We start from the raw sequence: 26410 nt of genomic DNA, 5'->3' as shown, positions 1-26410 counted from the left end.
ACGGAGACAGGAAATAGAGGAGGGGCAAGCAGGGGTGGGGGGTAGAAAAGTAGCTGTCTGGGGCACGCTCCAGCTGAGGCCCCTGGAAATTCCTAAAAGGCAATTGAAAATAGTGGAGCTCGGGGATAAGAGTGAGGCTAAAAAAGCTCATAGATCTTGGGGCTGTGAGTTCAAGCCTCACACTGGGCATAGAGCTGACTTTTTGAAGAAAGATCTAGATGTGGCAGTGATCAGCCTATAGTCAGTCATTTATCCCAAAAGAAAATAAGAATCGATGTGAATTGAAGAGGACAGGGTGCAACCGTGGAGCGACAGCGGCTGCGGGAAGAGAAGGGATATGCTGACGGACAAGCAAGTAGAGGGTGGCGTTGGCTCCAGCGCAGACTGAGGCTGGTTGCAGAGGGAGGAGGGAAGACCACTCTTTGAGGTCGGGCTGGAACTGCAGGAGCGGGGGCTAGCAGGGAAAGCCAGGCCCACGAAGCGTTTGGTTATTATAACTTTCTCAGAGACTTGAGCGTGTTTGTGGCCTGAAGAGAAGGAGCCAGGGAAGAGTACAGGTGGACAGTGAGTGGTTGACAGTTAAGAAAGATGCTCTCAGGTGCCAGGGTGGGGTTGGCGAGGGGAGAAGAGGCAGGACACCGCTAAGGCTGGAGAAAGATGGGATGGGTTCAGCTATGTGGAAGGGGGAGGGGGAGCAGAGAATGAGAGAAGGTCCCTGTTCTCTGGTGGAGTCAGAGGCTCGCTCATCTGCCGACAGCAACAGGAAGTGGGATGTTGGGGGGGGGGTGTTGCAGGTCATGCAAGAGGTGGGACAGGCCACTGACTCCAGAGGATGTCTGAACGGCACCAATTTGAGGAGCAGATGGGGCTAAATATCAAAGATGCATTTCATAGGTGATGTCTGAGTTTTTAACAAGAGTGCCAGGAATTGTGTAAAGTGGCGGTTGTGGACTCTAGTCTAAAGTCCTCACGAACCTCCTGAATCTGGCACTCAAAGCTGTCCACAACACGGGGCCTGCGCGGCTCAGTCGGTTAAGCGTCTGAGTCTTGATTTCGGCTCAGGTGCTCGCAGGGTCACATGGGGCTCTGTGCTGGGCATGGAGCCTGTTTAAGTTTCTCTCTCTCTCCCTCACCCTCTGCCCCTCCCCACCGTGCTCTCTCTCTCTCTTAAAAAAAAAAAAAAAAAAAGGCCAAAAGCTGTCCCCAACTTACTGTAGCAGGTCGACAACTTTAGGCGTGGGGGATCTACCGCTTCTCTGAAATTCTAAGGCTTCTCGAAGTGTGGCCCCTCGATCATCTGGGCAGCTTTACTTGGGACTTACTAGAAATGCAAATTATCTGCATTGCCCTCAAGACATTCTGCATCAAAAACTCTGGGAGTGGGGCCAGCGATCTATGTTTTCATAAGCCCTGCAAGTGATCCCCACGCTGCTAGAATTTGCAGAGCCATGCTCTAAAGCGACGTGAAGTTCTGTCTCAAACTCCCCAACCTACAGAGCTCGTGGGGCAGTTCATTGATTTTGAGGTGTCTCTCCTCTCTCATCAGGGTTGTGTTAGGGAATGGGGGAGCTAGTTCAGGATTCAGGCAGGAGAATGGAAATCATTGTCCCACCCCCCAGTCAGGTTTCCTGATATAATTAATACCCTACTTGTTCTGGCCTGGGGTGTGTACTGTGAATATATTTGAAACCCCAAATTAATCATAAGCTTTGGTGGTGGTGTCCTAGGAGCAATGGTTCTCCTTGACACTCCTGGCAACACCGGCTAGAGTCTGTCTCCTCTTCTAAATCTAAACATGCATAAAATGTAAAGGAAATGGTAGCAGCATCTCCTAAAATTACCAGTCCCTTTTACAAGACTGACTGAAAGTAACCTCCTTTATCTTCATAAAAAGGGCAAAGTGAAAATATAAATATTGTTTTGAAAATACTGGAAATTAAAAAAAGGAAAGAAAATACTGGATATCAAGGCTTAGGTTTTTTTCATTCTTGTTGACAATGAGAATTTTCAGATAGTTGGAGAACAGAGAGAAAAATAAGATGGGTAATTATTTTTTGGACTCTCTGACAATGATGGTGACCTTGGTGATCTTTATTTTAAACTCATGTCGGAGTCATCTGATCATTTAAACGAGGATGAAAAAGGTCATGGTGGGGGCTTACTTGATCATCGAGTTAGTGATACCCTCCCACCAAGATTAGGTCTTAGTCCTTTTGGACTGCCGTAACAAAATCGCACAGAGTGGTTTCTAAACAGCAGGGGTGTGTTTCACTCCGTTCCGGAGGCTGGGAATCCCAAGATCAGGTGCCAGCACGCTCACGTTCTGGTGAAGTCCCTCTTCCTGGTTCATAGCCAGCCCCTTCTTACCATAGCCGGCACATGGCAGGGGCCTCGGGAGATCGTGAGGTCTCCTTTATAAGGCCACCAACCCCATTCATGAGGTGCCACCCTCATGACCTAAGCATCTCCCCAAGGCCCCACCTTCTGATACCATCCCATGGGGGATTAGGATTTCAACATAGGGATTTGGGGGGAACACAAACGTTCAGAACATAGCAGAGGGCAAATTAAATCCCATAAGGAAGAACCCTTCAAAGGGTAGAAAGAGTTGATGCTAAGAAATAAGACTTTGAACTAGTCAGGAGTCAAATTTAAAAAGTAGCTGCACTATAATACTTTGTGCATGAAAATAAGTGTGGCTCAAAAAGATACCCCCACCCCCAGCTTAAAGGCAAACCAAACGACAGGAAAATTTGGCAACACGGACATACATTTCGTACATTCTACTGACCAAGAATTCACATTTCGAACACAAAGATAAAATAGTAGGCCAGAAAATCTGTATTCCAGGGGAGAATGGTATGCTGCAATTAGCGCACTGAGCAAAATGAATGTAATCTTGAAGACTTTAGCAAAGTCCATATCCACTCACTCTGCATAAGTAATGTGATTGCCAATGAGACAGTAGCACTTCACACACTTTTAGAGAGAAGCTATGATTTTAAAGATCAAGACTAAGACATACAATTTCTGTACATAGGATTTCAGAAATACCGTAGTTAAATGAAAAAGCATATTTGGAGAAAACGCAGTCATTGCCGATTCTCTTTGTGATTTGAAAAATTAATATTACTGTTAACTTTATATAGGGTTTTATTTAAATTTCCTATGAAGATTGCACAGGCTGAATTTTTGAATTGGGAAAGGCTAAAGGAAGAACACAATACTGTATATTTTTGGAGGTCTGGGCTTCTAAACGGTTCCCAAAAGTGTGGTTTGATTTATGGAGACCAACAAGCCACATTGACCGTAGGTGGAAAATTAACCTACCTACCAGTGTTATAGAACCTTGAAATTCTAACATGACTCTTTCTGTGCTCATCATCATAGTGAACTTACTAAGAGAGAATAAGTAACGCATGTTAGTGACAGAGGCTCTATTTTTGGAGGGGGGGTCAGGAACTTAAGACGTAATAATTAACAGTGTACTTTTTTTTTAAAGCATAGTAACACAACCATTTTTGATAGTGACAGGAGCTTTGTTCATCACCTTAATTATCAACATATTGTATTTTAACTGCATGCAAGGGAAGTAAAGAATCACCTTGTCTTAGCGGATAAAGAGTGAAAATATAACCATGTGTAGAAAATAGTATTGTTATGGTTGGTTGCCACATAGGCGATATATGGGAGAGTCCAAATGAATATGTAAGAGCAAACAGTCATCGTGGCCTCACGGGCATGTAGGGGTAGAGCGTGGAAGATATAGAGAGAGTGCGAGTTCTCTACCTATCCACATGGAGGCCTCTCCTAGGAGATCTTCCATGTGAATTCCCACAATAAGCCATCATCTGTCTCTCTTCTCTGTATGCCCCACTTGTCCTTCCCTCCAACTTTTTAAAAACAAAACAGAGCACAGACACCCTGCCCTTGACTTTGCTGTCCCTTTCCCATCCTGTTTATCTTCTGCCTTTTCCCACAAAACTGAAGTTTTACCTCCTGCAATCTCTTTTATCTCCATGATCACCACTAAACCACCTCCTTCAAAAATTGTCTGCCCTCCTTCTTGCCTGTTCCAAGGGCATTTTGCCATTTTCATTTCCTTTCATGACTTTGCTGTTTCAATAATGTTGAGTAGTCCCTTGGAACATCCTTCTGTAATGTATCAATGAGGCTGTTTTTAAGAGAACAGTAAAAAGCCGCATACTTAAAAGTCTATCTTTGATGATCCTTTTAAAAAAATAATTATAAGAAATGCATTGCCTGAATAAATTCTATGGAGTACCAACTCTTACCTTTTACTATATCTTAGCCCATTAAACTTCCCATCCATCAAGAAATGCTGGAGTTGATACTTAGAAATGAAGTATGAACTCTTGGCTGGATTAAAACATTCATTATTCCACTCAGCTTTTCTGTTTGCTGAGGTTTGGGGTAATTTTCTTCCTGTACTGTAGTTTAGCTTAGTGGCTAGACAAGTTATGAGTCTTTGGACTTTTTATCATTGCATCCAGTTTGGAAAGTTTCAGTGGATTCCAATTAAACATTGGGTTAATATTTATTTTGGTCCTGGTGCAGCTTCTAAGGATTTAGGTTCTTGATACTGTTCATGTATTTGCCAGCTCAGTCTATTCCTTTAGTCTTCAAAAGGCTCAAATTTCTTCTGCTTGTAGTGATCATAGCCTCCAAGTCCTTTCTGTGTTAAAACTTTGGGGCCCTAAAATTCAACTCCTTTATGTTGACTGGTCAGGCAGATGGTCTGACTTAACCCACGTGTTGGCATTCCATGTGGCTCCTGGGCAGCACGCTGGGGTGCTGTCATCCAAGAACCGTTCAGGACACACATTTGATTGACGGAAATCACTGACTTCCCTCAAATGTATCTTGACACTGTACAATCTATCCTAGCAGCCAACCTACCTTTTAGTCCTTTTAACAAAATGTCTTTGAACAAAACGGAGCATCCGAAAACAAAATTTTCTAAGTGAGTGAAGGGTGATGACTTTGCACAAATTAGAAAGATAATCTTCAATTTCTAAGCAACTACTGTGAAATCAATAAATATTACCTATTTCACATTGACATCCTCTGCCAGGGTTTAAATGTAAGATGACAATCTTACCTGATTGTTTTTTTCCATCTTAGCTACTAGGGAAGAATGATAATTTCAATTTTTTATGAATAAAAAAATTTGGAAAAATTTTGTTTTTAAGGAAAAACAGTGGTTTTTTACCTTTAAAATGAATCCACCAAAAATGATTGTGTATTGTAATAAATGTTAAGTATGGCCATATTACACATAATGCAATAATAAAAATAGTTTTGTCTTGCTCACCGAATCGCATTTAGTGTACATAGAGTTTCCAGCCTTTCCCTGTGAGACCACGAGCTCCGTGAGAGTAGGCTCACATTATTCTGTCTGCATCCCCAGTACCTGGCAGAGTGCTTGGCACCTGGTAGACACTTAATAAATCATCGAATTAATACATGAATGAATAATCCCTGGGTTTTTAAAAGATGTACATTAAAGACATACTGTAGCAAATATTTAGTTAGCAGTGGTTTCGAGCCGTAAAATTCATAGCCATAATTTAGAAATATAATAATTAGAAAACTGAGGTTAAGCTTTAAAAATCCTATTAGGAAATATTTAAAAACTGTAATTTTGTGAAAAAAAATATAAGGCAACCATCCAGGAGCAGAGTGGCCTCCTAAATATTTTTCTTACGAAGTAGATGAGTAGGATTCCAATTAGTTTGTAAGAATGATCTGGAGAGCTGGGCAACCAGAGTATGCGTCCTTAGCCCTTTCTCGCACTGGGGAGGTTGTTATCCCAGGGGTGAGGGACGAGGCTCTTCTACAGGCTGACAGTCCTCTTTCGGGCGCCGTGCGTGCGGGAATGCTCTTTCTCAAGACACCCCTGGCAAAGCCTGTCCTTGGTGGGATATGATGTCCCCCCAAGAAAAGGGGGCTTGACTCTCTCTAAGTCACAGTTTATAAGAAAAAATCCTAACTCAACCTGCAGCTGGTGGGGCGAGGACGGAGAAGGAAAGGTGCTGAAGATCTTCTCCACGTAGGTGCCATCCAAACTGGGGTTCGAAGGGCTTCGTTCGGTAGAGGGACACAGGGAAGGGCTTTCAAGTAAAAGGAAAGGAGTGTTCAAAAACAGAAGGATGGGATAGTTGACACCCTGGTTGTGTGACTTCAGGGAAAGTAGTCTCCCTGTCTGTGCTGCGGTTTACTCCTCTCTCCAGCTACCGACCTCATGGGGTACCTGTGAAGGTGAAATGAGTTGGGATGGATAAAGCTCTCAGAACAGTGCCAGGCAGACAGCAGGAAGCACCGTGAAAGAAGTAGCAATGCAATCATTGCTATTAAATATAGTTATTGTTAATGTTGTCGTTATTTGGATATTAAACTGGCTTGGTCGGGCTGTAGCATTGGGTGCAAGGTGACCAGAAGGGAAGAATAAAAGGGGGCCTCTGGGGGCAAAAAGGGACCAGATGGTGAAAGACAGTCCGTGATGCCATGGTTGGAGAATAGACTTTCTTCTGAAGATGATAAGAATCATAGCTTATGGTAAAGTGGGGACTCACCACCTGTGGCTTAATGTCGTGCAGCATGAGACAGGGCACTAAGGACATGTCCCCACCCCCTCAGGATTCTGACCCATAGCGTAAGCATCCTATGCTACATGGGACGACTGCCTCCTCAGATTACCAGCAATACGGGGTTCCACATGAACCTCTGCGCACATCCTATAGCCCCTCCTATTTTAACATTACTTGATTAGACCATTGATGCACACTCTTCAGTTCTACCACACTCAGGAGTAGCGTCTCCATCGACCAGAATGTTTACATTTGCATCCTTTTCTGAGACTTCCCTCCCAATTCTCCACGACACTTAAATACGCAGATGAAGCCCGATCATGATCAGAAAGACTACAATGATAATCATCGTCATAATAGTAGAAGCTGCATCCAACTGAATACTTCCACACGACTGGCATGGGACCAGGGGCAGCACATCATGCTAAGTGTATTTCTGTAAATACGCTGCCGCAGGACGCCATCTTGAACGGAGTGTTGCAGAATTGTCTCATCTGACCTTTCTGCTAGCTGTACGTTTGCTTGTTCTTCCGTTGTAACTTCAATTGGACTTTTCCTTTTATCCATTTATAATTGCTTTTAAGTTTTTGAGCCTAAGATATATTCTCTCTTCCTCATCCTACTTTGTTCCAAGAAACTCGTGTCACTAGTGCTTCTAAATCCTTACTCAGAACCCCATTAGTTTTCCTGTCCCTGCCCCACCAGGTCCTGACTTCTCAAAGAGGATTTAAATATGGCAGGACAAGAAGATGGAGAAATATCATTTGTCCTAGGTCTAAAGAAAGCACATGTAAGGATTTTTTTCTTAGTCTATTCTAATGCCAATTACTTTTACAATTTCTACGCGTTTCTTTTAACTTGGTTGACTGTTTAGTATGTATTTATACACTTTTTCTCAGAGTAGGATATTACTTTGTTCATCTTTATCCTGTGTCTGATATGTGTTAGTTTGCCAGTATTACACTCAATATGGAACAAGTAGAATTGGACCATTATGACAAATTGCTTCTTGATCAACTTGGGACAATAAAAATTGGGAGAATGTTCTCATTCTTCTAGTACTTTGTAAGGAATAAATAAAAGTTTTGTAGAGGAAAATTAAATATAATTAATCTTTGAAAACTCTTATTTTCTCTTCCAAAGGAGAGTAACAGGCCCTCCCATAAATTCTGGGGAAATAGACCTCAGTGTTTACTACTGGAAGCTCACCAGCTCTGTGGAAGTTTCTGGAGAGGAATGTTGTGGAATTGGCGGTAGAGTGAAATAGTGTTCTCTCTTGTCCCCCGGTTCATTGGCTTGAACTAAGCCCAAGTCAAAAGTAAGAAGAAGTCTCTTATAAGTTGTCAGTTTCCTCCTCACTTAGGACCTTCCTTAATGATTAAAAATTTAACTTTTAAACCAGATTTCCCCTCTACCACTCTGCCAGACCCAGCTGCGTTAAGAGGTGTAATGGGTCACCAATCCAGGAAGGTTATACTTGAGACTCTTGGCTTCCACCCATCTATGTAACTTAATTTATGCCTGATTGTTTGATTTTTCTCTCCCTCAATTACACTCTTTTTGCAAAGATCAGTAAATCAGCTAAGTTTTTAATTCTTCTGCTATTAAGCACATTTCTTTAATTTAGCAATCCATGAACCATTAAAATGAAGGGTGAAATATCTGTGTGTATCTGCATGCGTGTGAGCTTGTTTCTTCTTTTTTACAGTATTTTGTGTTAATCTAGATCTGTAATGAATTAGAACAGCCATGATCTTCTCTAACAATGCCCTTCCCCATCTCTTAAAAGTCTGTCTGTCTGGGGAAATAGTTCCTTAAGAGCAGGGAACGACCATGTCTTCTTTGCCAAGTTTGTGACAAAATTATTACCTATTTCTCTGAGGTTGGTGCCTTTCCATGTTCACTCTTCCTACATAATCCTCCTAGGTAATTTTCCTAAAACCTTTCATTGTACCATCTCCTCTTACTACAACATATAACAATGTTTGTATTTTGAGGAATCTAAACAGGCATTTTTTAACGGTGGAAGTTCTATGATTTAAAAAGATACTGAAAGAGTTAAAGTGAACAAGTATCTTTAGCACGGAGGCCTTTTTAACTTACTCTTCAGAGACGGGCTGGGTTTACGGCACGCAGAGATCCTCAGATTTATCTGACATGGGACTCAGTTTTATCCAAACATACTGAGAGAACAGTATTCCTTGGAACATAGCTCTGGAAACTCTGACTGACACGGCTCTACTTGCTTTCCTAATCACTTCAAACACCTCAACCTGCATTTCATGGTTTTCCACCCTTCTGGACAAGCATCTAACCATCAGTCCCAAAATTTCTAAATACAATCTTTCCAATTTGCGCTTCCAGCAATAATGTCAAACAAGTAAGAAAAAAAAAACCCAAAAAACAAAAAAACGAAACAAAACAAAAAACCCTCCAAAACCTAGTAAGGATAGAAATGATTAATGAACTTGAATATATCTAGAGGGAAAATAGAGAGAGACTGAAAGATAGGATGAATTAAGTGTCCAGAAATCTTATTTAGACGTGAAGGTGTGTGTCAAGGCTCCAGAAGCCGTGGGAGGTACGAGGCCAGCACCGCATGGAATAGTGATTAAATAAATATCCCACTTTTTTTTAAATAAGCAGTCTTTATGTTCTTTTTAGAATCAAAGTCCATGTGTGGGGAAATGAGAAAGAAGGGCAACAAGAAAATCTGGTTTAAGTCATAGAAATCAGGCCTGAGGAGAGTGCTACAGATGCCCTGTTTAATCCCCCAGTTTTACCTTAAAGAAAACCCACGTCATGAGGGGAATGATTCAGATTCCTTTTAGTCCCAGATTTTTTCTGTCTCACATTGATTGTAATTGAGTCTGTTGGAAATCATTGTGTTAGAAGCAATGGTTTTAACAGTTTGAACAGTCCACTTATTTTTATTTGCCATTTAACAGTGGATTCAGATGCTTGAATAACTTTAACCATTCTATCTGGTTTAATAATGCATCATGATATAGTCATGAAACTATTCTTACAATAACTTCAATCAACACCAAAAAATTCAGCACCCGAATACAATGTAAAGGTCTTTTGTTGTATTTATTTGTTAATTGTTTCCATCTTCCACTGAACTATGAGCTTTCTTAAGATCAGTGGTCATATTTCATATCTGTTCTGTATTCCCACTGCTTTCAATCAGAGTCATAAATGGTTAATATATAATATAGGTGTTATATATTGACCAATCACATATAAATGAAATTAAGCCAGTAGCAGTTATATTACTAATTAACAATAAAATAAACTCTGAACTTTTTTATTTGTTGCAAATGTATTTCAATCCTCCTTCAGGCACCCCACCAAAACACAACTGTGTCCTACAGACCTGCAAAGACACCTCTGTTCATTCTTTATTGATATTTCTCAAAACTGCACTCTCCGTGTATCACTTTTTTCTACTCCATTGATCTTTTCCCCTTCTGTCCAATCAGCTGTACACGCATATGAACACATGAATGTATACATATCAACCCTTGCGTTATCATTGCAAAACATGTAAGAATATAGTAACAGTGCTATTTTTTTTTTTTAACAATCATCCAAAGTTCATACTTTACATTAAGGTTCCCTCTTAGTGTTGTGCATTCTATGGGTTTGGACAGATGTAGAATGCTATCTCTTCATCCTTATATTATCATACAGAATATTGTCGCCACCCTAAAAATCCTCTGTGCTCTGCCTTTGCTTCCCTACCCTTTGGCAACCACTAATCTTTGTACTGTCTCCGTAGTTTTGCCTTTTCCAGAATGTCATATAGTTGAAATTCTATGGTACATAGCCTTTTTTCACCCAGTAATATGCATTTAATGTTCTTCCACGTGTTTTCACGGCTTGATAGCTGATTTCTTTTTAGTGCTGAATAACATTCCATTGTCTGGATGTACCACAGTTTTTAAATCTTTTCACCTCCTGAAAGACACCTCGGTTGTTTCCTAGTTTTGGCAATTATGAATAAATCTTCCATAAATATCTGTGTGCAGGTTTTTGGGTGGACAGAAGTTTTCACCTCCCTTGGGTAACTACCAGTGAGTATGATTGCTGGATCGTATGGTAAGAGTATATTTAGTTTTGTAAGAAACTGCCAAACTGTCTTCCCAAATGGCTGTACCATGTTGCATTCCCACCTATAATGAAGAAGAGTTCCGTGGCTCCCTATCCTCACCAGCATTTGGTTTTGCCAGTGTTTTGGATTTTGGCCATTCTAATTGGTGTGTAGTGGCATCTCACTGAAGTTTTAATTTGTATTTCCCTGATGAGGTGATATGGAACATTTTTTCATATGCTTATTTGTCATCTATGTATCTTCTTTTTGAGGTGTCTGTTAAAATCTTTGGTCCATTTTTTAAATCAAGTAGTTTATTTTCTTATTGTTGAGTTTTAAGAGTTCTTTGAATATTTTAGATAACCATCCTTTGTCAAATGGCTTTTGCAAATATCCTCTCTCAGGATGTGGCTTGTGTTCTCAATTTCTTGGTAGCAGTGTACAGTTAAGATTCTGCTATGAAGTGGAGGGTCGCCTGGGTAGCTCAGTCGGTTGACCGTCCAACTCTTGGTTTTAGCTCAGGGCATGATCTCATGAGTCTTGGGATCAAGCCCCACATCGGGCTCTGTGCTCCTTGGAGAGTCTGCTTGAAGATTCTCTCCCTCTGCCCCTCCCCCACTCGTGCACGCTGTCTCTCAAATAAATAAATAAACATTTAAAAATATATTCTGGTACTAAGTAAAGGCACGTATTGCCTTCTCTATCCTTCTAATCAAAAGAATAGTATATTTGATCGATTATTTGTTCATTAAACCAGCAGTCAAGAAGTACTTAGTGTATGTTTAACCTTATGCCAAGGACTTCCACCAGAGCAGAAATGAGACATGATTCCTGCTGCCAGTGGATGCATAGTGTACGTCTTGTTACTCAAACTTGAGTATCAAGAATAGAATTTCTTTAAAGGAAAAAGTTCTTGTCAACCTCCAGCATTACCTTCGATTATTTTCTTTATAATCAAATACATATAAACAGAGAATAACATATACACTCCTTGTATTTATTCATTTAATACATGACTATTGCGGTCTTACTATGGTCTAGGCCCTGAACAAGGTAACAAAGGCAGACAAAGTACTTGACTTCACAGGCATGTTTATTCTGGATGGGAAGAAAAAACGTGTGCACGTCAAAAGAAACAAACATAAGCAATCCTCGTTCATGGCAGTTGTGTTCTGTGAAGTTGCCCATTACCACTGCTTCTGGGGGAAGTACAGGAGTAAGCTCCTGAGAGCCTCTGGTCACTACATTTTCACCAACCAATCAATACACGATCTTGTTTTGGGGCACCTGGGTGGCTCAGTGGGTTAAGCGACTTACTTTTGATTTTGGCTCAGTCCTGGTCTCAGGGTCAGGAGATAGAGCCCCGCATCAGGTTCTGAGCCCCACGTGGAGCCTGCTTAAGATTCTCTTTCTCCCTCTCCCTCTGCCCCTCCCTCCATGCTTGCACACTTTCTCTCTCTCTCTCTCTAAAAAACAAAACAAAACAAAACAAAAACACGATCTTGTTTTATGTGTACTTCTGTTTGAAGACACCTTATTCCTGTGTAAGGCTGGTCCATTAGCAATGAATCCAGCCAAGAGCCCATGCCTGAAGGAAGCTTATCGAACACACACTTTGTCAGGAAGGCGCACCAGTCTTCTTGTGCTTGGGAGCGCCGATCGACACTCAGCACCATGCTTGGGGGCCATTATAAACTGTGACATCACCAACAAAAAACTATGAAAATGAAAAATCATGGCACCAAATAAACTACAAAAAGGGCATTTATTTATGGTACGGGAGCTGAAACAAGAACGCAGAGCTGGTCTTATTCGGCCATAGCCGGGAAAGTGCATGCCAGCTGACTCAGATTTTCCTCCACTCTGCCCTTGCCCATGAGTGACTGTGAAACACTGATTTGGGGCTTACAGATAAATCTTGGAAAGTAGGCAAATGCAAAAAAATGTAGAATCCATGAATAAATGCGGACCAGCTGTACATGATACATTTCCGAGAGTGGTACGTGGTAGGAAACCAATGAAGCGGGATTGGGATAGAGAGTGACGAGAATCAGGGACAGCTGTTTAGATGGGTGACTAGGGCAGTCCCCTCTGCGAAGAGGACGCCTGAGTAGACATGAGGATGAAAAGCCCTTTGCTCCATGAAGGTGAGGGGAGGGAGGCTGTTGTAGGGAACAAATGTAAATCGATGGAGTCAAACAAATGTGATTCGCTCCCATGAGTCGAGGAGCAAGCTTGACTTGGTTTGTGTGAGAATCAGGACAAAGGCCTCCGAGTTGGCAGCAACAACAGAACGGCAGAAGAGGGGGTTGAGAAGGTAATCAGAGGTCAAGTGAGCATGGTCCTGTTGGCCTAAGGAGGCGTGTGGATTCTGTTTGAACAGGTAATGGAAAGATACTGAAGGTTTTAAAATATATATGAGCTGCCGAGCCTGCGGGGCTCAGTCAGTGGAGCAGCGACTCCTGATTTCGGCTCAGGCCCTGATCTCAGGGTCCTGGGATCAAGCCCCACCTCAGGCTCAGCGGGGAGTCTGCTGTTTTCCCTCTGCCCTTCTCCCCACTGGTGTGCACATGCCTGCTCTCTCTCTCTTTCAGATAAGTAAATAAATCTTTAAAAATAATAATATAAATAAATAAATAAATAGGGCCTGGTTGCCTCAGTCAGTCAAGCATCTGCTTTTGGCTCAGGTCATGATCCCAGGGTCCTGGAATCTAGTCCTGCATTGGGCTTCTTGCTCAGTGGGAAGCCTGCTTCTCCCTCTCCTTCTGCCAGTCCCTCTGCTTGTCCGGGTCTCTCTCTCTCTCATTCTCTCTCTCTCTGTGTCAAATAGATAAAAAATAAATAAAAATAAATAAAAATAAAATATATATGCACTATAGGTTATAACTCTTAAATAATTTTACGGCTCCCCCCAAATTACAAATTAAATTTACCCTCCTCCCATACCATTTAAATGAACTATATTAACTTAAGTGATAAGGTTTCTTTGAAAGTAAACTGGTGACACGGTGTGACTCTCAGGCTGACTTCACTTGGTGACCTGTGCTGTGTGATGACTCCAAGAATGACCTTCACCTGACACAAATGGGTCATTTCCCCTTCATGGTTCCTCGGTGTTTCTTCCCCCGGCCTGCCACGACTGGCCTGCTTCTGACGGACACGGTTAGAAGGCCGCAACATCCCGCTCATGCAGAGCAGCTTAACCTCACCTCTCGACTCTTACTACCCAGAGGAAAATACAAAATTAATATTTCTCCTAGAGAACTCCCAGAATGCCCCTCCCTTCAAGAACTGAACCCCCGGCTCCAGAATGTGTTTGAAAAGCCTTGCTCCAATAGAGGCATTTCGGGGCTGTGAAACCGCGTTGTGTGATACCACAGTGGCGAATAGATGTCACTACACATTGTCCCAAGCCGCACACTGTATATCACCAGGAGTGAGCCCTGATGTCATCTGTGGGCTTGGAGTGGTAACGCTGTATCCACGTAGATCCAGCACTTGTAAAAACCTGCCACCCTGGGAAGGCTGCGGACAGTGGGGAGGCTGGCCGTGTGTCGGGACGGGGGGTGTGGGAAATCTCTGTACTTTCTGCTCAGCGTTGCCGTGAGTGTAAAACTGCTGTAAATAATGAGCAGTTTTTAAGAAACTTTTAAGTTTTTTAAGAGAAAGAAAGAAAGAAAGAAAGAAAAGAAAGAAAGAAAGAAAAGCCCTAGCTCTACATGGAAAACTAAACAACAATTTAGGAATGAAGTAAGAATATATTTCAATGTAACTGCGTCAGACAGACTCCAAGGCAGCCCCAGACGCAGTGCCTGGAAAGACGTCGCAAAACAATGTCTGAGGCCTGGGGGACGGAGACAACTCTGTGCCTGTGGGGGTGTTTGAGGGGGGATTGCGGGTGAGGCAGGGCTTCACTGGGAGAAGGGGAGCGAGTAGAACGTTGTCCAAGGGGAACAAAGGCTCGAAGGCCAGAAGGTTTTCACAGTGCAGAGGGGACGCCGCGTCCGAGAAGGCAGACACTGGCTGGAGCAGAGGGTTTTGATTAGGGGATCGGGGAAAGCGTATTTGGAAAGCCCGGCCCTACCACTTCAGCACTGATCTGCCCCGGTGGGACCAGACGGTGGTATTCACAGCCCGGTTGTCTTGTTGGAGGGCCGGCCTGGGGTCTGTGGCGTGGACGTACTTTCTCAATGTAGTTATTGGTACTGGACCTGTCACTGGCCCGGCAGGAGGTAAAATGACCTGACAGTGTCTCCTGGCTCCCACCCACCCAGAGCGCCGAGCAGGGCGTCGGAGTGGGGGGCGTGGGGAGAGTGAGTCCTTAGGAACTGAACTTTCAGTGAAGGAGAATGAAGGGCAGAGAGGCTTACCCATAGTCTGGGGGCGCCAGGTAAGCAGGCCCCCACGGTGGAGTCCCCATTCCTACCTTTCACTCTCAAAGGGTTTTGTTTGATGTGGAAATCTCTCTCTCTCTCTCTCTCAGTCTCACTCATGCACGGACATATACACGTGTGTAGACACCTCACACAATTATTGTCAAAAATCCCTTTGGAATGTAAACTCCCAGCTAAGGGTCCTTCTCCTAAACAAAACTACATTTTCACAGGGCTCTACGGGTCTCTATTACATGGCAGATGTGAACTACTCACCGTACGCAGGACGATCACTTAAGCCCATTTGACTTCTAAAGGCGAGGGTGATAACATTGTGGATTTCATTTTTGGTTGTCCTATAAGAGGCTTGAGTTGGGGCCAGAAACCCAGGCCGTGGATGAATGTGCTTTAGACCTCACTCGTTGTCACGGGGCCAAGTGGACTTGGGAGACAGGGTGGAGCTGTCTGTTCCGATGTGATTTTTAGTTTTGCCCTTTGCCTCTGGAGCCAGGGCCCTGGCCCCCATCCAGCCGCACGAAGAGAAGATTATGGTATTTTCTAGGTAATTTTAAGGAACACAAACCCAGAGTAAAGTCAGGTGGTTTCAAGTCGGCGCTGAATTTTTCATGTTAAGGATTTGTCATGATTTGGGCTTTCAGCAGAGCTGTATTTTAAACGATGAAGGGAGTTGTATTCTTCTGGAGACAGACATGTTTTGGTTGTTCGCTAATGACCTCTGGTTTTGCTTATGAGGAGTTTTGTTAACAAATGGAAATGTAGCAAAATAAAACACTCTCTTTCTTCCGTACTTTCTTTTTTTTTTCCTTGTTCTTCTTTTTTAAACAATGAGAACCCTTGCAATAAACTGTCAAAACCAGGCTACAGATATTGGTTATTGTAGCATCATTAATACTGTGTAAAAATAAATTAGTCACTTTAGCAATCAAACACATTCTTCTGATCTCCTGTCGGCGCTTTTAAACAGAGCCTTCCCCTCGCTGTTTGATAGATCCTATTGTTAAGAGAAGAGAACTGCAGAGATGTATTCAAAAATTCTTTGAAATTTTTCCAGCCTCAGGAACCCATTCAGCAGTAATTAGCCTTGAAGGAGGCTGAGAAAGGAGAGCTGGGCAGGGGCCTGCCTGCTCGAGTCTAAAGGTTCACCCCAACCCCTGGACCAGAGGGTTCGGTGTCAGGAGCCGCGTCACGCTCCATCTGCCCCGCCTGCTTGCCTCACCGTTCCCTGCCCTCTGACCCCACCGCCCAGCTCAGTCCCCGACTACCTTTCCTAAAAGAAAAGGAGGCCAAGACTGAGCTGCAGAGGGTGACAAAATTAAACCAAAATAAACTCTCATCTCAAGCACAGAAGACTTCTGTTTCTGGGGGGAAAATAGCTCTGTCTTCAGGCTACAGTGACTGACTGAATTGAACACAACTGTAATTTCTGGTTGCTGCTTAGCGCCATCCCTGCAATGCGGCCCATTTGTATTGAGATCGCACTGAATTCCACACAGCTTTCCACTGCCCGTCCTCACCTGTCCCCATCGTCTCCGCACCCCTGCAGAACGCCGGGTGTGATTTAAAGCTAAGTGAGAAAGAGAGGCTCTGCTGTCTCCAGAAGGGAGCAGATTTTTGTATTCAGTACAGGCCCCCTTAGTGGAAGGGGCAGTAAGGCGCAAGGTAGAGGTGCCATTCGAGATCACAAGGGGACGTGATCAGGAAGGGGAAGAGCTGCTCAGAAGCAGTGTCCGTCTTGCACTCTTGGGGCAATTCCCTACGTACAGACTGTAGGCTGAATGTGCCCACGTGGGTGTGCATTAGAGGCCAGGAAAATGGAAGTGTTCCTTTTCATTTGCGAACTCTTTTAGTTTGCTGGGGCGGCCATGACAGAGAACCACAGACCGGGCGGCTAAAGCAACAGCAATTTATTTCCTCAGAGCTCTGGAGGTGAGAAGTCTAAGATCAAGGTAATGGCAGAGTTGATGTCTCCCGAGGCCTCTCTCCTCGGCTTGCGGATGGGGTCTTCGTGTGTCTTCACATGGTTCTTCCTCTGTACATGTCTGTGTCCTAATGTCTTCATCTCACGAGGACACCGGTTATATCGGACTAGGGCCCACCGCAGGACCTCATTTAACCTTAATTGGCTCTTTAAAGACCCTGTCACCAATCAGTCACATTCTGAGGTATTAGGGTGTGAGAACTCCAACATATGAATTTTGGTGCTGACACAATGCAGCCCATAACAAGAGCTAAGGATATTTCGTTATCACAGTTCACCCTTCGTTAGGGACCAAAAAAGTTAACAATAATGAATGTCCCATGAGGTTCTTTCATACACACACACACACACACACACACACACACACACCATTCCTAGTGCCTGAAGAGCTCCAGCTCCCACAGTGGACTCCCAGGGGCAGCAGATGCTGAGGGAAAGTAGCAGGAACAGTTGGTGCAATGTGGTTAATGTAAGAAGTGACTTTGTTGACTCTGAATCCAAAGACCCACTCCACTGTTGTCACCATGACCAGAATATATTTACTGACTGGTGCAGGGTACCGAGCTGCTGCGTGGTGGTTTTGGATTCAGGCTTTTTCCTAGTCAGTGTACCTTTCTCCTGTTTCCAGACAAATACATATATAAGAATAAGAATAATCCATGGAAAAGTATGTGTGTGTGTGTGTGTGTGTGTGTGTGTGTGTGTGTGTGTCTGTTGCTCTCTCTCTCTTTCACACACACACACACACACACACACACACACACACACCAATTGAAATGTACATGTTACAGATCCTCTCGGGTACATACTGATGCTTTCAATCCAAGGATAAGTTTTGTTTGTTTTTAAGGAGATAAAACTTATCATTCATCAGACATGTAAGTCTCAACACTTTTTTCCTATAATACACAGGAAATACCCGGCTAGATTTCCTACTGTCCAAGTCACTAGTAGCCTATGTTTTGTTACTACTTTTCACATCACTTTTCCTCCTCAAAACAGTGCCCCGCTCCTGGTCCTTGCCCCCGGTGTACAAACACACTGAAATCTTTGCCACGACTGGGCAGCAACTAAAACTTTTGCAAGAGATTAGGTTTCAAGGTACCAGGGTGAGGGGCCAGGTTCTGAACCAAAGTAGCATGCTGGAAGAATAAGAGGTAGCCCAGGGAGGAGGCTGAATACAGAATTGATCAGTGAAGGCAGAGGTTCAGCCCTGAGGAGACTAATGCCAAGTGGGTTGACCTTGAGGAAAAAAAAGGAGGCAGCCCTGAACACAAACGCCGGTGATGTTAGGATCCTCTTAGAGATTGGTGGTTCATGATTCGATGGATAGGTTAGCTTAAAATATCACAAACATGTCCTAAAATTTGGTGTAGCTTGCCAAAGCACTTGAAGAGCCAATGTTTACCCTCGCCCACCCCTGCCACAGATCCCGACCCCCTCCTCAACAAACCTGATTAGTCTTTTGACACTTCTCTCTCTGAGGCCATTTGTAAGCCCCTACTTGCTCAATGCAATGGCTTTTTTTTAGTCCTCATTTTCTATTGTACTCTCCGCGTCTCATTCCTGTGGCCCTCTCCAGCCCCTGTTATGTCTCTTGGTTTGCCTTGGACCTCTCCATTGGTTCTTTCCCCTTCACTTCCTTGGCCCAGTTTTTCAAAATGTCTCCTTCCTCTCCACCGTCTCCTCTCCCTCAGCCTCTCTCATGAATGCTTCCTGGGCATGGACTTCAAGCCTGCCCTCCCTTTCAATCCCAGACCTACCTTTCCACTGCCGGCTTAACCTGAGTATCTTCTCCAGAGACTCAAATGTACCATGTTTAAAGTACAAACTAGAAAAAAAATAAAATACAAACTATGTCTTCCTTCCCCACTCTGTTTCTTTTTCTTTCTACTCAATTAATGATCATTATTCAGCTGTCCACACTGGAAAAACTGAAAACACGTGAACATAGGCACCTCTGCGTCCGTTCAGCGCAAAGTACAACGCTCAGCACGTGTACCAATCCCCGTTGAAGAAGTTCGTAGCTCATGGCTTCGAAAAGTCTGAACTCTATACTTAAGACCATTCATAACATGGCCCCAACCCCACCCTAAACAAACCAGAATTATTTCCTGTTATTCCTCAGGACAAACTCTCAGGGTCCACCAGGCTGTTCCCACTCCTCAGCTTCCCATCCATCTGGGAATTCCGTGCTGATTTTCACAGCCAGGTCTCTGCATGTTTTGCTTTCCCCTCCTTGACGGGCTTCCTTCCCATCTGTCAAAGTCTAGGCATCTTTCAAGGCGGGTTCCATCACCTGTCCTAGATAATACCTTCCTTGACCACATCAGACCATGGTAACCACCAGCACCCACTCCCCCCCGAATCTCCGAATTCCTCTGGCACCAAACAGCTGTACCACAGAATTTCGCACCTGGCTACATACTTGTTCTCTTTCTTTGGTATAAACAAGACAGAAACCCAGTCTCTTTTCCAGGGATTCACAGACATGGTAAACTCCTCCTTGAGTTTTTCCCAAAAATGTGTCTTTGAGGAGGAATTTTTAATCTTTCTTGCTTCAGATGGTGAAATTTACATACCTTCTTGTGATACAACATGTTTTGTCTTAGTTGTCAGGAGATTTAGGGATGTTTCGGGACCCGACTATAATAATCAGCTTATCTCAGAATCCTAGGAAACCTTGTCTGTCCTACCTGCTTCTGCTGTGTGTTTATTCTTAATTTTGCAGACATTTACTTTGTAAGACACCATAGATCCTTCTGGGACAAAATGAGAAAATAGACCTCCAAATAAACCGTATCCTTTTCCTTTTATTTCATAATTTTCATAGTCCTACCTGGATTGTGAGTCCTTGAGAACAGAATTAGAGCTTAGATTGCTTCTATTGATGGCCCGAAGTAGAAAGCATACGTAGGTCCTTAATAATTCACTGTTGATAGGTTAATACTCCTGGATGTCCTAAGCGAAATAACTTACTTTGTTAAAATGGGTTAGATTATTTTAAACTGAGATGAACACATCTAAAAAGTACATACTTCTAACAAAGGGCCTAGAGCATATTTACTTCTGCCAGCACTCTGTTCAGTGTTTAAACATCAGAAGAACACAATAAAAATCACAAGTTAAAGTTTTTGCTATGACAGAATCTAAGCATAACACTTCAAATAGGAAAGAAGATGAACAAAATCAGTAGTTCTCTGCCAGTAACACGTGCCGATGACAGCACGCTTTCCCCACAACCCCAGAGCCCCGCTGGCTGCCTTTCTGATGAACACACCGTTCAGGTGGCGTCTGCCTCGCTTTTTGTCTCCCCTCATCCCCATTTCACCCATCTTCCCCTCCCTTCGGACACAAGATAGCCAACGTTAAGATTGGCTTTCAGTAATTCTGCATGTGCCAGTCATCCAATTCATTCTTTCTGTCTCTCCCTTTCTTTCTTTCTTTCTTTCTTTCTTTCTTTCTTTCTTTCTTTCTTTCTTTCTTTCTTTCTTTCTTTCTTTCTTTCTTTCCTTCCTTCCTTCCTTCCTTCCTTCCTTCCTTCCTTCCTTCCTTCCTTCTTTTTGTTCTCTGTGGGGGGGGCGGGAGGTGGAGGATGAGGGGGAAAAGGGGTTCCTTTTTAAGCTCACCCAGGGAGAATACTTTAACTTTAAAAGAAACCACAAGAATGTGATCATCAAGTCATAGCCAGACGTAGCCTGTGTTCATACTTCCTGTCCTTTTACCCCTACCCACACCCCCCCCCAGATTCACCCACCAACACATATTTATCCAGAAGGTGCGAATGATCCATGTAAGTGCAAATACTTTTGAGACTCCTTCCCCCAACTGCCTGGGCTTTCCCATTGTGCAAGAAGGAAGGGCCGTGGATCTTTTCTGTGGCTCTTTGAACCGGAGTGGAAACATTTGCCTTTCCTTTTCACGAGTTGCCTACCCCACCTTTTCCTTCTAAGCAATGATATTAAAGAGAGAATGAGGGTAACAAACAACAGACACAGTGTCCTCATAATTACGAGATTCAAAGATGTCTCCACCCCTGCCTCGTGATCTAATCTACCCCGTATGTCTGATGTGGGAAGATAAATCAAAACCCATTTTTACCACCCAAAGTAATTGTTTTTGGACCACATCAGTGTGGGTCCATCTTGGCCTTGGCCAGCTTTACGTGACCCCTTAACCCTGCAGTTTGTCCAGGGCTCCTAATTAATGTAGATTATTTCCCCACAGCCATGTACAAAGTCCTGAATCTCTTCACCTGACGTGTAGCTTCTGTTTGCTTTTTGAAAAGATTAATTTCAATTTGGCTTAGGTGTAACAGAATACGGTAAGCAAATCTGTTACAAAATAGGAAACATAATGTGTTCTACATATAAACAGAATATTTTGAACTTCTGCTATGTGCGAGCCTCCTTTTTTGGTTTTTCCATGATTGAAATAAATCTAAGTATCAGCTATACTAGTACTAGATATAATATAAAAGATGTATTACGCTTAACAGCAGGAGACACAGGAGTGCAGATTTACAAAAAACTTGCCTTGACCCTTTGAAAATGCACCCTTGATGTATATAGAGAAAGACAGATAGATATAGGGATATAGGTATAGATAGACTATATATATGTGATCAATTACTGATGTAAGAAGTAGAATCAAAAATTTAAAGAATTTTGGGGTGCCTGGGTGGCTCAGTCAGTTAAAAGTGTCTGCTTTCGGTTCAGGTCTTGATCTCAGGGTCCTGGGATTGAGCCCGGCAGCGTCGGGCTCCCTGCTCAGTGGGGAGTCTGCTTCTCCCTCTGCCTCTGCCCTTCCCCCTACCCCCCTCCTCCTGCTCCCTCTCTCTTTCTCCCTCTTAAATAAACAAAATCTTTAAACATTTTAAATAATTTTACCATTAGATTTTAAACCCACAAATCTGGGCATGTGGGTATGTGACTTTTTGAACAAAAATGAAATTTTTCAAAATGTCATATCTACTAAGTGTAGTGAGGCCACTAATGTCAGATTAGCTCTGGGGACCAGTGAATGTTTACGTGTACTTTAGAAATAAGTACGAATCAAGGTATAATGCATGGATCTAGGTTTATAATTTTATATATTTTAAATATTTCTTTAAGAATTATACATACATAGGTATATAGCAGTTTATTTATACTGGTGAGACAGTTTGTAAGCCGGATGCCAGAGTGAAGGCTGACAGTTTCAGGATCAGCGTGGAAACGTTCTGCCACTTCATCTAACCACCAGTAAAATGCAGCTAAACAGTTTGACATTAAATAGGTAATAAGTGAATAAACACCACCGTGCCTGCAAATACCACTTCATGCACGCATTCTTCTAACTTTTCAAGTCTTCAAGGCAAGGATACAGCCACGCTTCTAGCTGCTTCTAGGTCCAACCCATTATCATCCCTCTACACCCCTCATCCTTAATACCAACATCCTTCCCTCCTACCCCGAATACAGTCTCTAAGCAACCTGACCTTTACCTACGTCTGCTGAATGCTTCTTTCTCTAACTGAGATCATGTTGGACATGAAACCACTCAACCGTAGTAGACATGGAATTGGCGCAGCAGCGACCAGAGGGCTTCTGTTGAACTCTTTGCCTCCTACGGCCACGTGGCCCTTCAGAGAGAGAGTATCAGTCCAGAGAACGAGCCATCTCAGTGGTACTAAGGAACCAACTCGGCCACTCCTGGTTTGGGCAATACAGTGACCGCCTCTGCCCTGCCGCAGCTCAAGCAAAGAGGCAGAACATACCGAAAGAGCCAGCGCCGCTGAGAGGAGTGCAGGCAGCAATTTAAGAGAGCCTCCCAGTCCGGTTAGTGTTTTCGCATGGATTCTGTACAGGTCTGTGCTACTCAAATGCCCATTTTAGAGAAGAACCATTAGGTGGAGCTGATATTCATGAAAATCATGCCAGTGCGGGAGATATTCCTTTTATGAATTAGGCAAAGCTGGTAGTTTTTATCATGGCTTTAAACACTCAAATACTAGTCAAAACCTGTGAATATGTATACATTCTTTTATATGGATAATTATCCTCTTTATTGGTGGCGCCTCCTGGATTAGGAGGATTCTTCCATGCAAATAAGCAGGAGAGGAAGGGAGTGCAACAAAGAACACCTTTTATGTGGCTTCAGTACGTTTTTAGCCAAACTTCCACATTTATAGAGAGGCAAATGCTACATTCCTGGATTTCTAGAAACTTCTTTGTAATTACTTTAAATTTGCTCATTCAAATGAAGGTCCTTATATAGTTTTGGCTAATGCATACAGACAACAAGCCGACCCGCTATCCATGTGCTGTTAAGAATAGCTCACCCAAAGTATTTATGTCTAATTTCCAATTTCTGATCGTGATAGAAGCAGGTTAAGATATTTAGGTCTAGTCTGTATTGCTTTAATATGAGCCATAGAAATAAAGAGTAAATACGGGATACTTTGTGCTTTAGAAGGATTCCAAATTAAGTTGCAAATAATGTTTTCTAATGATAGTACCAAATTCGCAAGACTTCTATTTGGCCAAGAGAGTTGTTTTTTTTTTTTTTTTTTGGTTTGGTTTGGTTTGTGAGTTTTGGTTTGTTTGTTTGTTTACGCACTTTCTTTTTATGGTAGAGGCATCCATTTTTGTGTGAGCCTGAAGTTTTGGGGTCCTTTGGTGGTTTTTTTAAAGTGATATTGTGGTCTCACATTTTAATGTTTCCTGGAAGAACTGGCTGGCTATTTATTTTAATTACTTCACAGGAACCCACATGACAATTTTTGAAGGACATTTGCTTATTACTCATTGTTTAGTATTTTGGTCATCGTTTTTTTCCCAACAGGATATAGTTTCAAGGTAAGATCCCATTTGTTTTCTTTTTGCTTCAGAATAAAATATAGAAATTCTACTATTAGTTTTCTGGCCCCTTCCCCACATACCCATGTATTACCCCCCACCCCCTTTCCCCTCTGCTCCAAAAGAAATTTTCATGGTTTGGGTAAACATTTCTACTAAATCTGCTTTGAAAGCTAATCATTTAGAGGCAAACACAACCTCAAGAACCACAGTGTTTGGAGGTGTTAGGAGGCATGTTGACACAAATCTTCCTATTCACCAACCTTCAAAATTCTAAGCCCTATTGGGGATGCCTAGAGATTCTGATGAGAGGAAAATAAACAACATAAAGAAAAATAAAACAAATGTTATATTCTCTAAATGTGACTTCGGTATAGACCTGACATCAGAAATAGAACTTCCCTTTCCTGAAATCATTTTATAGTTAACTGATTGGAAAAATATGCAGCTCTAGCCATTGTCAGAAGTAAACTTATAAAATCAAAGCTCAAATCAAGAGATCAAGTCTTTATTGTAAAACGTTGATGGATGTTGTAGTTTCCCTTTGGAACAGAGTTCACTACCTGCTTCTCCCACGTAAATTTAACATTCTTTATTCCTTCTTTAGTTGATCAAATAAGAGGTCTCTCATTACTTTCATGATTTCCAGTTTTTCAACCCAGTACATTTTCAGATGTATATTTTTATGAAATAAAAAATGTTTTAAAGTCACTGATGTGAATTTCACAGAACCTCAAGGAAGATGGCTTTAATTATAACCCTTATCTTTGAATAACTCTTTGTAAAAAAAAAAACTTTCACAGACTTTATTCCATTCGATCCTTACTGCAGAACATAGTCCTGGAAAGCCAGTGCGAACTCTTGAAGGCAGTTGCTCCTGCCTTCCATCTTACAGACGAAAAAACTAAGGTCCACGGTGTTAGGTTGAAATTGCCAACGTCTGTAGTCTGCGTCCACTTTCTCCTCTTGCCTTTTCTGGCCCAGGTGTCCTGTGTTATCCTCTTTCAGATGATGTGATTGCAGCCCCTCACTCAAAGCTGTGTAGCAGTCGGTGAACTGGAACCCAGATCTCTGCCTCCTGGCATCATTTTATGATACTCTCTAGTGCATGGTCTGCTCTTAATCCCTGCTGGTTAATGGGCCATTCCCATCCTATTCCCAGTTTTTTGGAGAAAAAGATTTCTGATATTGTCATAAGGGGCTAAGGATGCCTGGAATTGTATGGGTAACGTCTTCAGGATTATTAACGTTCAATTCAGGAAACGAAATAAACATTCTGTGATATTTTTTAGCCCTTCCTACAAGTTCCACAGTGTGTGCTTAGTAAATATCAGTTGAATCGAACAGAGCAACAGGTAACAGGGCTGTTGTTTTGGTGGAAGACCGAAGACCATTGCTATGTTTCGTAGAGGACCATGTGGTTCCGTCAAGTCGAGGCTGTGCTTAGCAGCTAGGAAAACCAGAGAACCAAATCCAGCTCCACCACTTACAACCTCCGTGGCCTTGAGAAAGCCACCTAAGTTTCCTGAACTATAATTTTCTTTTCTGTAAATACCGTCTATCTTACCGAGATTTTATGCGGATTAAATTAGACAATGTGTGTGTAGAGTCATGCACAGCAAACACCCAACAATTTACCCTTCCCTGCCCTTCGCCTCTGTCTGGGAGGTGACCGGTCGCCTGCTTCTCTGCGCTGTTTCAGAGTCAGGGCATTAAAGTCAAGCTGATCTGTATGTGGATATTTTGGGGTTTGGGGCACGGCCCCGGAAACTTGTCTAAAGCATAGGGTGTCGTGGCTTTATTTCATTGGCATGTGTCACACATGCAGGACGTGTGTAGCTGTGCATAACTTTTTGAAGTTTTTATTTTAATTCCAGTTCATTCACGCATGGTGCTATATTCATTTCGGGCGAACAATACAGGGATTCGGCGCCTCCACACATCACCCCATGCTCCTCACAAATGCCCCCCTCTATCCCCAGTGCCAGATTCTTAATGGTGTTTTCAGATTACCTTTGAGCCCCAAATTAAAAAAAAAATGAAGAATTCCTTTCTCAAAAAAAATACAAGTACTATTCAAAATAGCACTGCTTAAGGATGGAAGGGGGCATTAGCCTATGCCCAGAGCTTATAATATTACACTTGGGAACTAGCGGTTCCTCGCTGTCAGTCCACTTGGTATCCTGACAATGGATTTAATCCTGACCAAGAATTTTTCCAACCTGTGAATTTATCAAGGTTAAAACAAAGCCTTTGAAAACAGAAGCCCTTCTTCCTTCCACAAAACGTGCACCTACTGTAACCCAGAATAACGTACCAGTGATTTTTACAATGGGAGGTTCAATCTTGAGGGTCAGGGGTGATGAGGAAGTTGGAGGAAAACCTAGACAGTAATAGCATTTCAACACAATCCTACTAAACATGAGAAAATTGGATTTTGGTAACATGAACAATGGCTGTTATTTCCAGATGTTTAAAAAGTGAAGTCTCCA

General features: G+C 42.7%; 1 protein-coding gene across 2 annotated transcripts in view; it reads left to right on the top strand.

The window, feature by feature from the left end:
- DYNC1I1 (dynein cytoplasmic 1 intermediate chain 1) overlaps positions 1-26410 on the top strand; it is a 300330-nt gene that overhangs the window by 249621 nt on the left and 24299 nt on the right. The window lies entirely within an intron of this gene.

Source organism: Ursus americanus, chromosome 3 (genome assembly GCF_024610735.1).
Source record: "Ursus americanus isolate L20-20 chromosome 3, mUrsAme1.1.p, whole genome shotgun sequence".
Lineage (NCBI taxonomy): Eukaryota > Metazoa > Chordata > Mammalia > Carnivora > Ursidae > Ursus > Ursus americanus.
The sequence above is the reverse complement of the archived record's forward strand: the minus strand, read 5'-3'. Positions and strand labels throughout refer to the sequence as shown.